The 12584-nt window shown below is 40.9% G+C and overlaps 1 protein-coding gene across 1 annotated transcript in view; it reads left to right on the top strand.

Annotated features, from left to right (window-relative positions):
- The window catches only part of klhdc8b (kelch domain containing 8B), a 160910-nt gene that overhangs the window by 127426 nt on the left and 20900 nt on the right, over positions 1-12584 (top strand). The window lies entirely within an intron of this gene.

Below are 12584 nucleotides of genomic sequence, written 5' to 3'. Positions count from 1 at the left end.
CAAATCCAGTGGCAGAGAAGAGGGGAATAAATAGTCACTATCAGAGAGCCAGATAAAGTAATGCAGAGGGAGAGAGACTTTTCAAGGCTTTATGTTGCACAAGCCGATCCAGCAGAAAACCTGGTTAAGCGAGGAAAGAACAGGCAAGACACAGGCTTTTTATAGCAGCGTGTAACATGTGATTCAACAGGGCATTAAAAAGACCTACTGAGAGACGAGAGCGGCACAAAAGAGAACTTTTTTTTTTTGGAATTCATCGTGTGTAACCTCAAAAAACTTTTAAATCTCAACCCTGACCACACTCTTTCAAATGATGAGCCCCATCACACTATTTATATAATTTGTCTCCATTAAAGTGAAATAAAAGAAGATTTTTATGGACAGGGGCAAAGCATAAAAGCTATTAGACGGAACATTTGACTATAAACATAAACAGGAAATATTTTTTTATTTCAGTGAATGCATTAAATATGGAATTCACTAATGGTCAAAAATAAATAACCAAAGTCATTTAATATGCTGTTCAATCTTTGAGAATCCGTTTGAACTTGTTCATCTGTGTTTTGCTGCAACAGCTCAACTGTTTCTCTGGCAAACGATCTACTGCTGACTTGAATTTAAAGTATTTCAAGGAACTTTTCACTGGTTCTGAAACAGTTTCAATCCAACACTGATGTCTCTTTTTGGCCTTGATAAGCACACAAGAGGGGAGCAAGAGGATTGGCTATTTCTGTATAGGTATAATAGGTAAGGGATAATGTATAGTTCGGAGGTTGTTATGGAGAAATAAACCCCGACAGGTTCCATACAACCTGAAGGGGTTTATTTCTCCATAACAACCGACTAACTATACATTATCCTGCTTATTACATGGCTTAAGAGTGAAATAAATAATAAATAATCACCCACAATGATTCAGCAGCGACAAGGATTGGTCGGTAAAGTTTTTATTTTGTATTTATATTGAATTGGACATTGCCGTTGATGGTAAAGTTTGATAGTGTGAATGGGACATCTCTTGGGATGATAAACGTGCAGCTCTCATTTGGCTGTGGCTCCGAGGCTGACACACCTGTAAAAAAAAAAAAAAAAAAAAATTCATTTAAGCCAGCGCTTTACCAGAGTGATGTGCTAAACCTACTATTGCTTTTATTGGAAGACAGGATCTTGCTCCATTTCTCCCGATCCTAAACCAGAAAGTGGAGGCTGGGGTGGTGGTGGGAAGCCTGCCAGCAGCTTTTGAGCCGGAGCAGTCATGAGTGATGAGGGAGCCATATTTAAATGGCTCGCCTTGTGGTGAGAATGGCCGTGATTTGGTGTGTGATTGATTGGTAACAATGATTCAATCAGCAGGCTGTCTGTTGAGTACAGCTATGACTTCAGTGTCCTGCATGAACTAACACAAAGCTTCATTTATTAGAACTAAACACAAAGCACGGCTCAGGAAATTGAGATTGTCATAACTTGTTCAGGTATTTGGTCATGAAATAAAAAATTTGACCTGATGATGTTGCTAAATGAAATGTCTGGTTATCACCAGATTCATCACAGTTTATCACAGGTATGACATGAATGTTTGCACCAAATCGCATTGCAATCCGAAAGCTGTTGACATGTTTCAATCTGGACCAAAGTAATGGACCAACCAACTGACCGATTGACTGACATCGCCATCCGTAGACCAATGCCAGTCAATACCACTGCTTAAATATGGTTACCATTAACTCAACCTGATGGAGCCATCTCCAGCTTGAAATACTATCTGTCTGGCCCACGTGACCAGGTGGCACTGTGGTTCTCATGAACAGACCTTTTCAGGTTCCAGGATGTTAGTGACAGAAAAATCATTCCCTACATGTGGCCGGTTCATGGTGGTGTTTTAAGTTTATAACTCCACCAATTTTACACAAACTCCTCCTCCAGAGGAAGCTGCATGTAATCTGATGAATTGCCACCAGTGAGGTCTCTTTGTGGATAAGTTGCATTGTGGGTAATGTAGGCGCCATACATGGAATAACAAAGTATCTCTGATTTGGCTGTGTTGATTTTAATAATTTGTTTTGAAACTGTCCATAATGAGACCAGCAGTGTTATGGGAGTGTTAGATCGGTGGATGGCTTTTCAAGACCTAATGATCAAAGTCCTGCTAATTAAACACAGCCATGCTTCTACAGTTATAGCATTTTATTTCCCTCTCAGGCCAACAGCAACCTGACTGCCCTTTCGATCCGCTGTTTGACCGCCTGTTACAGCAGATTTTACCAACAGCTTTTGTGCATGTGGGTGTTCACCAGCCTGCAGTTTGGTTTCAGGTTGTTTGTTGCTGGCTGAATGACTGTAAGCACCTCAGAAGCAGCCCACGTCTTGTCAGCCGGCAGGTACAGATGCATTCGACCATATGGGGAGGACACAGCACCCATACACACTGTAGCCCTTGATGTAACTCTGTCGAGTGTGTAGGGAAAACAAAACACTGAATATATTAAGGTCGTTTCTCTTCATTCTGCAGATACTTTCAGCGATGATTCACATGCTAAGATTAGTGGTGGGTATGTCTGAGTGGTGAATACTGTTGTAGAAGATTTTAATGGTTATATATTGCATTCTAGATAAGATAATGTTAAATTGTTTGCTCATAATGTGGATCATTTCTCATTTTAACTTGGGTGGTACTTTTTTCATATAGGGAATTTAGAATATACAAGATGGATCAGCACTACACTGAATAGTGGAATAATCTATATAATAATAATTATCTTCATGGCAGCTTTTTACAAATGATAGATATTCTTTTATTAATAAAAAGAAATATGGGGCACAAATAGCAAACATGATACCCAGAAAATGTAGAGACTGCAATCTTAACAGAAGACCAAGGGTGGATGCTTTATCTAATAAAACTTTATTTAAGATATGATACGCAATTTCTCCATTAAAATGCTTAAAAATTATGAGACATTTGTTATTTACTTTGTTGAGTTGTGTACTTGCATTATCCAACATTAAATCCACAAGTTTCCTCAAGGTGACAGTGTGTTTTATTTGGTTGCCTGCTGTTATAACTTCCAGGAGAGAGTCAGAGAGTGAGGAGGGAAGTTGGCAAACAAGACTAAATGTGATGTGATGAAACCATTACCTCCGCTGTGAACATTTGTGCTTGAATCACATCATTTCCCCTCCAGCTCCAGCTCCAGTCAGCAGTCAACATTACAGACCACAAACACCCGACAATGGAGGTCACCTCTGTGTATTGCTGCTGCAGTCAGGTTGATAAACAGGAGTGAAGATAAATCCACTTTTTAATCCCAAAATTTAAATAATCTTTGAGCTCTCCTCCTCAGTAAATGGCTCTGGATCAGAGCAGAATCTGATGTGACTCCTGGTGTTTATTCCTCCAGAAGATCTGGCTCTTCACCCAACTTCCCCCCATGCTCCACCCTGCCCCTTTCACAACACTCGGCCTACGTCTTTTGTTTTGAGAGAGACACCCCTAGCAGCAGGAATGACATATTATGTGTTTCAGTGTATCTGTGTTTTGCTGTCCAGTTACTGCACTCTGGCTTTGCAGGGCAGTAAACATTAAATTAAATACACCTAAAAATGTCAGCCATCTTAAAAGGAGGACAAGCTGTCTTCACACTACGGGCAGCTGAAAATTGCAACAAACATGATTCACATTAGCCAACATTTTATGACAAAATTGGACATGAGTTTACTGGCGTCTCGAGCTGCTCATGGGTTGTGATCACATGCAGCGTAGCTGTTTGATTTCTGCCTGAAATATTCAATGAATTTTCGGCCTTCTGTCAGAATGTGATCCCAGAGAGCGCCCGCTGTCATTACCACCTCATTTCCTTGCCAATATCTTCCCATTTATAGCTTGTGGCTGGAAATGAGGCAAGGTGGGGGTGTAACTGTATCCTTCCATTGGGCAGATGTAGCGTATGCGTGCAAATGTGTGAATTGAAGAGAGAGGGGTTTTTGTATGCATAGGTGAAATATTCCTGTCCACATCTGCCCACGTGCATATTGGAATGGCGGAATCTGCTCATCTTTGTGTGCATGTGCATTGATTTGAAGGCTTGTGTCTTAATGTGTGTGTGTGAGCTCTTGCCTCTGGCTCATATGCCTGTCTAAGTGTGTGTGTGTGCGTCTGTCTTACTGGGTACGGAGTGAAATGCTGGTGTCTGGGAGGGCGAAACAGGAGGAGGAAGAGGATTGATTCTGAGCTTTAAATAACACACGGTCCTTTCCTCCAGCTGAGTCCACCAGACACATATCTGCCCCGCACGTCACTCAACTCACCCTCGCTCGCACACACGACCACAGACAGAGTGGATGATCGCATGTCTGTCTGTGTGTGCAGCTTCTGCACTCAGCTAGTCCAACAGGAACAAGAGGAATGTCGGCCAAAGTAAATCATTGCCTGCTCATTCCTCTTCCCCAAAGTTTGTAGTTGGCAAGGGCAACAGAATGAATAATTTGTGCTGATAAATGGCAGCAGTCCCTCGTCAAAGTGGCTCATTTGTTCATTCATAGATTGAAGCAGCAGTGAGAAATGCTGCATGAGGTTTTTCCTTTTTGTACGGGAGAATGGTTTTACTCTTGGTAGCTTTCTGCTTGACAAGCTTTGTGAGAGGCTGTGTGTGAGAATGCACATGTGACAGGCTTCTGTGTGAGAACACATACTTCAGTCTGAGGCAGAGGCAGGAGGTAGAGCGGCTCGTCCACTCATCACACTGTTGGCAGTTTGATCTCCAGCTCCTTCTGTCCTCATGACACAGTGTCCTTGGGCAAGACAGAGATGGTCCTGATGGTCAGGCCAGCACCTTGCACGGTAGCTCGCTGCTACTGGTGAGTGAGTGTTTTGGTAAATGAGAGGCAAGATAGTGCATTTACCATTCACCACACGCATGCATTCACACTCACTCTCATTTGATAAAAGTGATGTGATAGGGGCAGGTTTTCTGGATCTTAAAAAGGCCCATGGAGACACAAGAACATCCTCAGTTATAAACTCTCCAGATTTAACAAAACTATATATTGGTGCTAATCCTGCCAATCCTGTGAATGTGAATTATTTACACTGACAAATCCTCGCTCCAAGAGCAACCCAGCCACCAGAAAAAATGTTGGCAGTTATGTCATGAGTCGAATCATGTTTAGAGGGGATGGTGGTGGTGTAACAGCTTGGCGAGAAGGCTGCTAACCGCAGCATCAAAGCTGTGTTCCAGCATTTGTACGTATTCAGCCACTGTGAGTTTTCAACGCGATGGACATTTTCCATCAGGACGTTTTCCGCCCATGTTTGTGGAGACAAACAGGATATTTTTGATGAAACAACGGGACATTTCCAGCCAATGTTTATGGTAACAATCGGGTGTTTTTAAGGAGACCTCGACACATTTCCAGCTGTGTTTGTGCCTACATAATTTGTTGTTTCATTAAGACTTTAGGAGACAAAACTGTTTATTTGTGACAAGACGTCATCCCTTCCAGCTGTCTTTCTGGCTACCTCGATTCAATTTGATTTTCGATTTTTAGGTCACGATTTGATTTAATTCTTGATCTTTTTTTGTTTTTATCTTTTAGCACAGATTGCTATGCCATTTTTAGACTGGTCTAGTCTAGGATCATTGGTTTAATGCCATGATAACTCATTATATTTTTAAATTCTTATTCAGAAGATGGTCTACATGGTGTCATGAGTGATATAATTTCCATTATCGTTTGCAATGTACCACACTAAGGCCTTATTGTCAAATTAAAATAATTTATTAACAATATAAATGTAACATTAACTTGTCACCAGTCAGTTGGAAACTAACTGTAAACAAAAGAAGATAAGTCATAGATGGTACCTGCCATCTAGTGACTCTTTGTTGTAACTGCACTGTGCACTCTTCACATAAAGTCTTCTTCTTTATGATGCCTGCGGAGATGTCCTGCCATATTTGCCATGTTGCCTGTGGACACGTATGCTACACATGCATAGCAGGCAGACAGTGGTGCAGCGAAACACCGCAGGTTAGTGTGGCAGTGTGGGAGTGTCACTCCATGGTCCATGTGTGTGACGTGATGGGAACCCCCGCTGATCAGTTTGCCAAAAGATGAAGCGGCTATGTTGTTCCGCTACAAGCGTGCTGGACCTACTAATTGTTTTTCCTCATCGGCGGATTAAAAATAACAGTCAAGTCATTACTGTCATTACTGTGTTTTAAACTGGGGCACAAGACCGAACCGAAGTGACAGTGAAACGTAACGCTACACAGAGTGCTACGACATGCTGTGTGTGTTTTTTCCCCCTCTTGGCATGCCTGTCGGACGTGACACTGGCGGCGTGGCTAAATCCTCGATTCCACCTTTGACTACGAAGGTTGAGATTGTGACATCATTTCAATCTATATCGGACTTACAATCGAGATCGTGACACCCCTAATATACATCTATAATTGTGCAATTAAAATTTTTGATAGGAACCCACCACTGCCATATTTTTAAGAGATTTTTAAGTTTTTTTTTTTTTTTTTTAATCTTTATTCCTTTCAAATAAATTTTACACAGGCACTGTACGCCTTTTTGGGCCAGCAGTAAAGAGATGACAGAAAATGATAAAGATGGGGAATGACATTCAACAAAGGTCCAGCCTGAATGCAAACCGAGAACGTCACATTGCTGCCTTAAAGGGGAAATGCTCTGATTTTGAATCAAAGTCTGTTGAGATGTTAGGGAATACTGTTTTATAAAGTAGTATAAAAGCCTTTGTGGCTCCAGCGGGAGCTGTGTGAAGTCTGATAAATACCCTAAAGTGATGTCATTTTTCATCAGTGTCTGATGGGTCTGAAAACGCAAAAGAAAAAGTTTCAGATGAAAACAATCTATTAGTGTGGAGTTGGAAAGAAGTGAGCTCATCAGACAAGAATTTGTGGAATAAAAAAGACGACTGTTTGGTTGATCCCCTTTTTAAAGCTGCTCATTGCGACTGAATAGTAAGTGTAATACTTTTTGTTTTTTGAAGGCCATCTGAGCATCCCATGATTTGATATTTTCATTAATGTCTAAATAACCATTTTTCTCAGGTGTTCAGTAACAAAATGGCACGTCTCTAGCTTGGTAACACCATGAAAGAACTTGAAGGTGTCCTTTTGCAGAACCTTCCTTTGACAGACATCTGTTTTAGTTTGGTGGATCAATATGTGAAAATTCTTACCCACTGAAATCAAAAGTGATCATAAATTAAAATATTTAACCTCCAGTTGAAACAGCTTTCAAAAAGGAATCAGTAGTTATGTAGTTATGAATGCTTGTCCTTGAGTTTAGTTTTCATTAAAGGAGCACTTTGTAATCAGAGGAAAAAGATCTTCATTGACTGATTTTGTATATCTAAACAAACTAAATAATCAAACTCACATGACTGAATAAACTGAACAAACAAACCTTTACGACCTTAAAGTTCAACACAATTTCATACTGTTTTCTTTATATTTGGCGGACCCTGCCACCTTTCTAGCTTCAAACAGTGTTCTTCTCCTCTGACAACATTTTTCATAGTTTTTATTATTACCTCATTAATATTGTAAATTTAAAATTCTGAGTTTGAATTTCTTTTCGGAAACTACACAGTGTCCCTTAAATTCTATCATCGTTTTTGATTTTTGCTGTTTTTGTGTATTTTCTTGTTGAGTTTTGTGTATTTTCATGGCCCATCTATGTACTTTGTACCTTGTACATTACATTGTAGCTGAGGCTATAAATGGTAGACATGTGGCAATTATGCACGCAATATGCTCGTCCATATGAAAATAAACATCAGAAAGAAACACACACATTTATCAGACAATCAGAGAAAATGTGCAGAGGCTGAATTTAATCCAGAGATAGCTGAGACACTGAGACAGCAACACTGTCGCACTGTCGCAATTTTACCGCCAGACGGCACCGGGAAGAGAAAGAAAACAGCAGAAGTTACACTCATACATGCCTGTTTGAAAGCTCAACTGCTCACTCCTCTCTTCCCATATATCTGCACTATATTTGCATGTTATCTGGCCATTCCATTTTCCACGGGTGAATAGCTAATGTGATGCAGCCAGCATATTTATTTGTGAGCTGCTGGTGACTCTCCCTTCCCCTCCTCCTACTCAGAGATTACCATTTAGCTGTTCTGCACCTCTGCCATTACTTCCTCACAACCTGTGCTGCAGCAGCGCCGCAAATCATTTGTGTTATCTCGATATGATGCCTCTCCTGTCCTCTTGTCTCCTGACCCGTTCTCATGTGTACAAATAATACGGCTTTAGACTTTCAAATTCCGTGCAGTGCATGTGCCAAAGACAAATTTTGCATGCTGGCGATACGCCAGTCATTCCCATTGACTTCTGTGGAGAGCAGATTCATAGGTGATCCTCTCCGTCATGCATAATCAGGTGATCAGGGCTGTTGGAAAGAATTTTGGGATTCGAATATAACTGGAAAAATAAAAACTTTATCCTAATTGAATGCTGAAATGTTTTAGAAATGTGCTGGCCAATGTGAGTAATCTCCATGAATCTGCTTTGGGCCCCATGTCCCTGCTGCTTTATTATGACTGCTGAGGAGCGCTGGGGTGAAGCGCCTGTGCGGCGAGACAAAAAAAACACTGAATGTGGGTTTTGACTGACATTAGCTAGGTAGGAGTGTTGACTTCACAGCTAACGAGTTTACAACATGTAGGATGGTAGAAGGACAACAGTCATCAACAAGCTTCAGTGTCTGGTCGATCTAGCTATAAATGGCTATAGAATATGGACACCATCGTTGTTTAGATTGGTTTCCTATAAAAGTCTCTTTTGCTATGCTATTTTGTCTGCAATCTGGCAGTCCAGTCAGACTGGCACCATTTCAGTCAGCTTTCATGTCTCCATTACAGACTAAATGATGCATTAACTCATGTTTTGTCATGTGTTGTTGGTAGTTGCTACTCTGAGGGAAAATAGAAACAATTTCAACAGCAGCACTGAGAATAATACCACTTGGAAATGCTAGGAGCATAAAAATTGTCTGTTTTCATTTGAATGAGAATCACTGGTGTACCGCCTGCACAGGATTTGACTTTGTCGTATTCACCATATGCAATTTGAAAATCTAAAGTTGTGTTATTTGTGCACAGACTGATGTCTCATCAGCTGCTCCACTCACCTCAAACCTTTAAACAGGAAATCAAATTTACCTTTTTGTTTTTTATGTTTCTGAACATAAAAAAGTAAAGGAGCTACTGGCCGCTGCATTTGCATGCGCCGCCGTCGTCATAACAACCAACATGGGGAACATCTTTGAAAATGTGTTGATTCATTCATGCTTGTTTCTGCTCTCATCCTTCTATGTCATTCCTGCTCGCTAAGAAAAATGAGAAAAGGAATTTTTCAACCAAAGAGATGTTTTCTTTTCATTCTCTTGGATAATGATGCATATTACATTTAAACGGTTCAGAAATTGCTAGAAACGTGAAAGTGTCAGCAATATGTAACCATGAAAGTTCAGAGAACAGATCTGCTGCTTCTCAAAGACTTAAGCAATTGTTAAGTTGTTAAAAATGAACGCTACTTTACATTCAGCTTTCTCTCTCGCCCGTGCTATGCTCAGTGTTGGCAAAGTCTTAACTGGCATTGTGGAAACTTGGCTGCAGTGGAAATACACTTCCAAACAAATACCTCTCTGTTAGGTGAGATAAGTGCTCTCTGGTGACCATTCAGGGCTGCACCTGGGAGGCAATGTGAAACTAAGTTTATTGTGTCGTCAAATGGCAATTCATCTGTTCACCAATCCATCTATCCACTGATTGATACCTCCATCTACCATCAAGCTGCTCAGGATTGCAATGCAGGCGCCCATTGACACGATGCAATGTCCTCCACCACTTCCTTTAAGTGCTTCTTGGATTTGGCCACGGTGTCGTTCGTTCCAGAAACTCTTCCACAGGAGAGCCTGCTCCTCTCAGCGTGACGTTGACTTTGAGGTTCTGTGGAATTAATTACATTTTCAGTGACACGGCCACCCTGAGGAGCTTGGGCTCACCCATTTGTATTTGCTTTATGGTCACTTTGCAGAGCTCATGATCGTGTGTGGGGTTGAAGCAAGGATCAGTGAGTAAATCCTGCCCCGTGGTGTGGCTGTGTAACAATCTGAAACAAGTCAGGACTGCAGCTGATGCATGTCACTGGTGGTTAGTTTTTGATACATTCTGCTCAATTTCATGAATGGGGAACTAAGATGCCTTAACCCTCACTGCTGTGGTGTTTCTATCCTGATCTGTTTTAAGCCATGCTAGTGGCATGGCTCTGTGGAATGTCAGCTGGTCTGTGCACCACATTGGTCAAGACTGGAATACATCCACATACATCCACAACTCTTTTACTTTACATTACAATCGACTGCATTTTAGAGTTTGTCAGTTTGACTCTTTTAACACTTTTTTACACTAGTCTAAAGTGACGTACATGAAGTGCATACAAACCATGTAAGATGGATTGCCATTAATTTTGTACCGCCATCCATAGTCCCGAGAAGATGACGCCTACTTTTACTATCATCTGACTTTACCTAAAGCTCCACCATCAGGTTGACATTTTTGTTTTTTTATGAAATGTCCTAAATATGCAATATGTAAGAATCAGCCACCTGTCAAATTCATCTTACAAACAGATGGGGGGCAGCATATAACCAACGAAACCACTTACTGCTGTTAACTGTAGCTGCCTTTAGCTAGTAAACTCCATTAACTGTGCAGCTAGCGGGTGTATTAGCTGACTCTGTCTGGACTGGGAGCTCAGAGCATCAGGGGAGTGTTGGCGTTGTTGTTGACTATCAGACTATCACCTTTTAAGATGTAATATGGCTAGGAGCTAGTTGGTTAACATGCCAACCTCCATTAATGTCTATGCAACACAATACATATACTTCTTCTACAAAGATTTCTTCACATTTTGTTGATAATTTTAGTACATTTTGAATGTTTTAAACGGAGATTCTTACATATTGCACCTTAAATAACTATAAAATGGATTGCCGTGACCCTTGACACAGATATCCATGTTCTCCAGAGAATGAATCCTAAGGACTTCAGTGATCTATCATCAAGCACTGCTAGTACAAACGTTCATGGTTCCCGGAGTAATTCCTTGTTTCCGCATGGCTCTGTGTACTTGTGTGAGTCAACTGAAAGTCCATTCTTTCCTATGGGAACCTCTGTGATCCCTGATGTGTTTGCAAAACTCCTTCTGTTTATTTTTGTTTTTTTCTTGCACAGTTTTAACTTTTGCGGTGAATTTGTTGCATTGCACACAGCATGCTGCCTGTGTAACAGGAGTGAGTGCATAGTGGTTCATTTGTCTTTTAACAAAATATTTCACAAAACTGGCACACAGAAGGTCAACCTCCTCACTTATCTGTTGCCATGAATTACTGCTCCTTGATAATGATTCACTGGTGTATGAAAATAGAGAAAATTTGATTCTCTCCCATTTATCAGGTGGTGTCTTATCCATCAGTAATCAAATGCATTTCCTTGCCTTGAACACCATGTATGTATTTACCACAATATTGACTTACAAGAAATGGATTTAAACCACATAGGATGGATAGCTGTGATATTTTGTACATTTCTGCTTTCCTCAGGATTCATTATATTCACATCTAGACCCATCATGAGGTCAAAATTGTCATTGGTCCAATACTTTGGTTTCAGACCTAAAACCTGCAAAAAGATCCCATCTACCTCAGCTGTACTTTGTACTAATTTAAAGGAATACTACACCAATGTAGCCTGCAACGAAATACTGCCTATATGTGAATGGCCGTGTCACCTGTTATCAGTGAGTGGAAAAAACACAATGTAAGGTCTGGTGACAGCAGCACCACAGGGAAAGAAGGAACCATAATCTACACAAATGGGTACAAAATACTACTTCCTGGGTACAGCTGGTCATTTTCAGTGTTATGTATTTATTTACATTATGTCATTGAAGCTCATTTCTACTGTGTGTGCTGTAATGTACCTTGTTCCATTTGTTTGAATTGGCCCTGTTCTTGTTAGGGCTCTTTGCGGAGGAGATGTGAAGGAGTGGGGAAAGGGGATGTGTCACTACGTATCACTCTTCCAAATATAGAAATGTAATCTGCTGTTAGGTAGTGGGATTCAATCCAGAGAAAGAGGAAGAGTGAGGGGGAAGGTGGAGAGTGAGGCAGCCCCTGAGGCAGACCTTGTTGTGCTGTCAAATACAGATCTCTCTGGAGTGCATTCAATTTCTTTCTTCCTCTTTTCCCTCTTCCCCTACCTTTCCATTGCTGCTCTCTCTCCCTCTGTCTAGCAGTGACCTTCCCCATTTTTATGTCATTGGTTGTGTCCACAAACAAAGGCAGGTACACAGGCACATCAAGGGTTGTCTACTTCACATTTTCTGGGAGTCACAAAGACAAAGATGCTTGAAACTCTTACAAAATACATCCATTCATGTATTGTGTGCTGCAGGATAGTCCAACATTTTGGGAAATGCACTTCTTTGTGCTTGTTTGATGAGGGGTTTGTGAGAAGATCAATACTACTGTCA

The sequence above is a fragment of the Pagrus major genome, chromosome 7, assembly GCF_040436345.1.
Source record: "Pagrus major chromosome 7, Pma_NU_1.0".
Lineage (NCBI taxonomy): Eukaryota > Metazoa > Chordata > Actinopteri > Spariformes > Sparidae > Pagrus > Pagrus major.
This window is presented reverse-complemented; position numbering and strand designations above follow the sequence as displayed.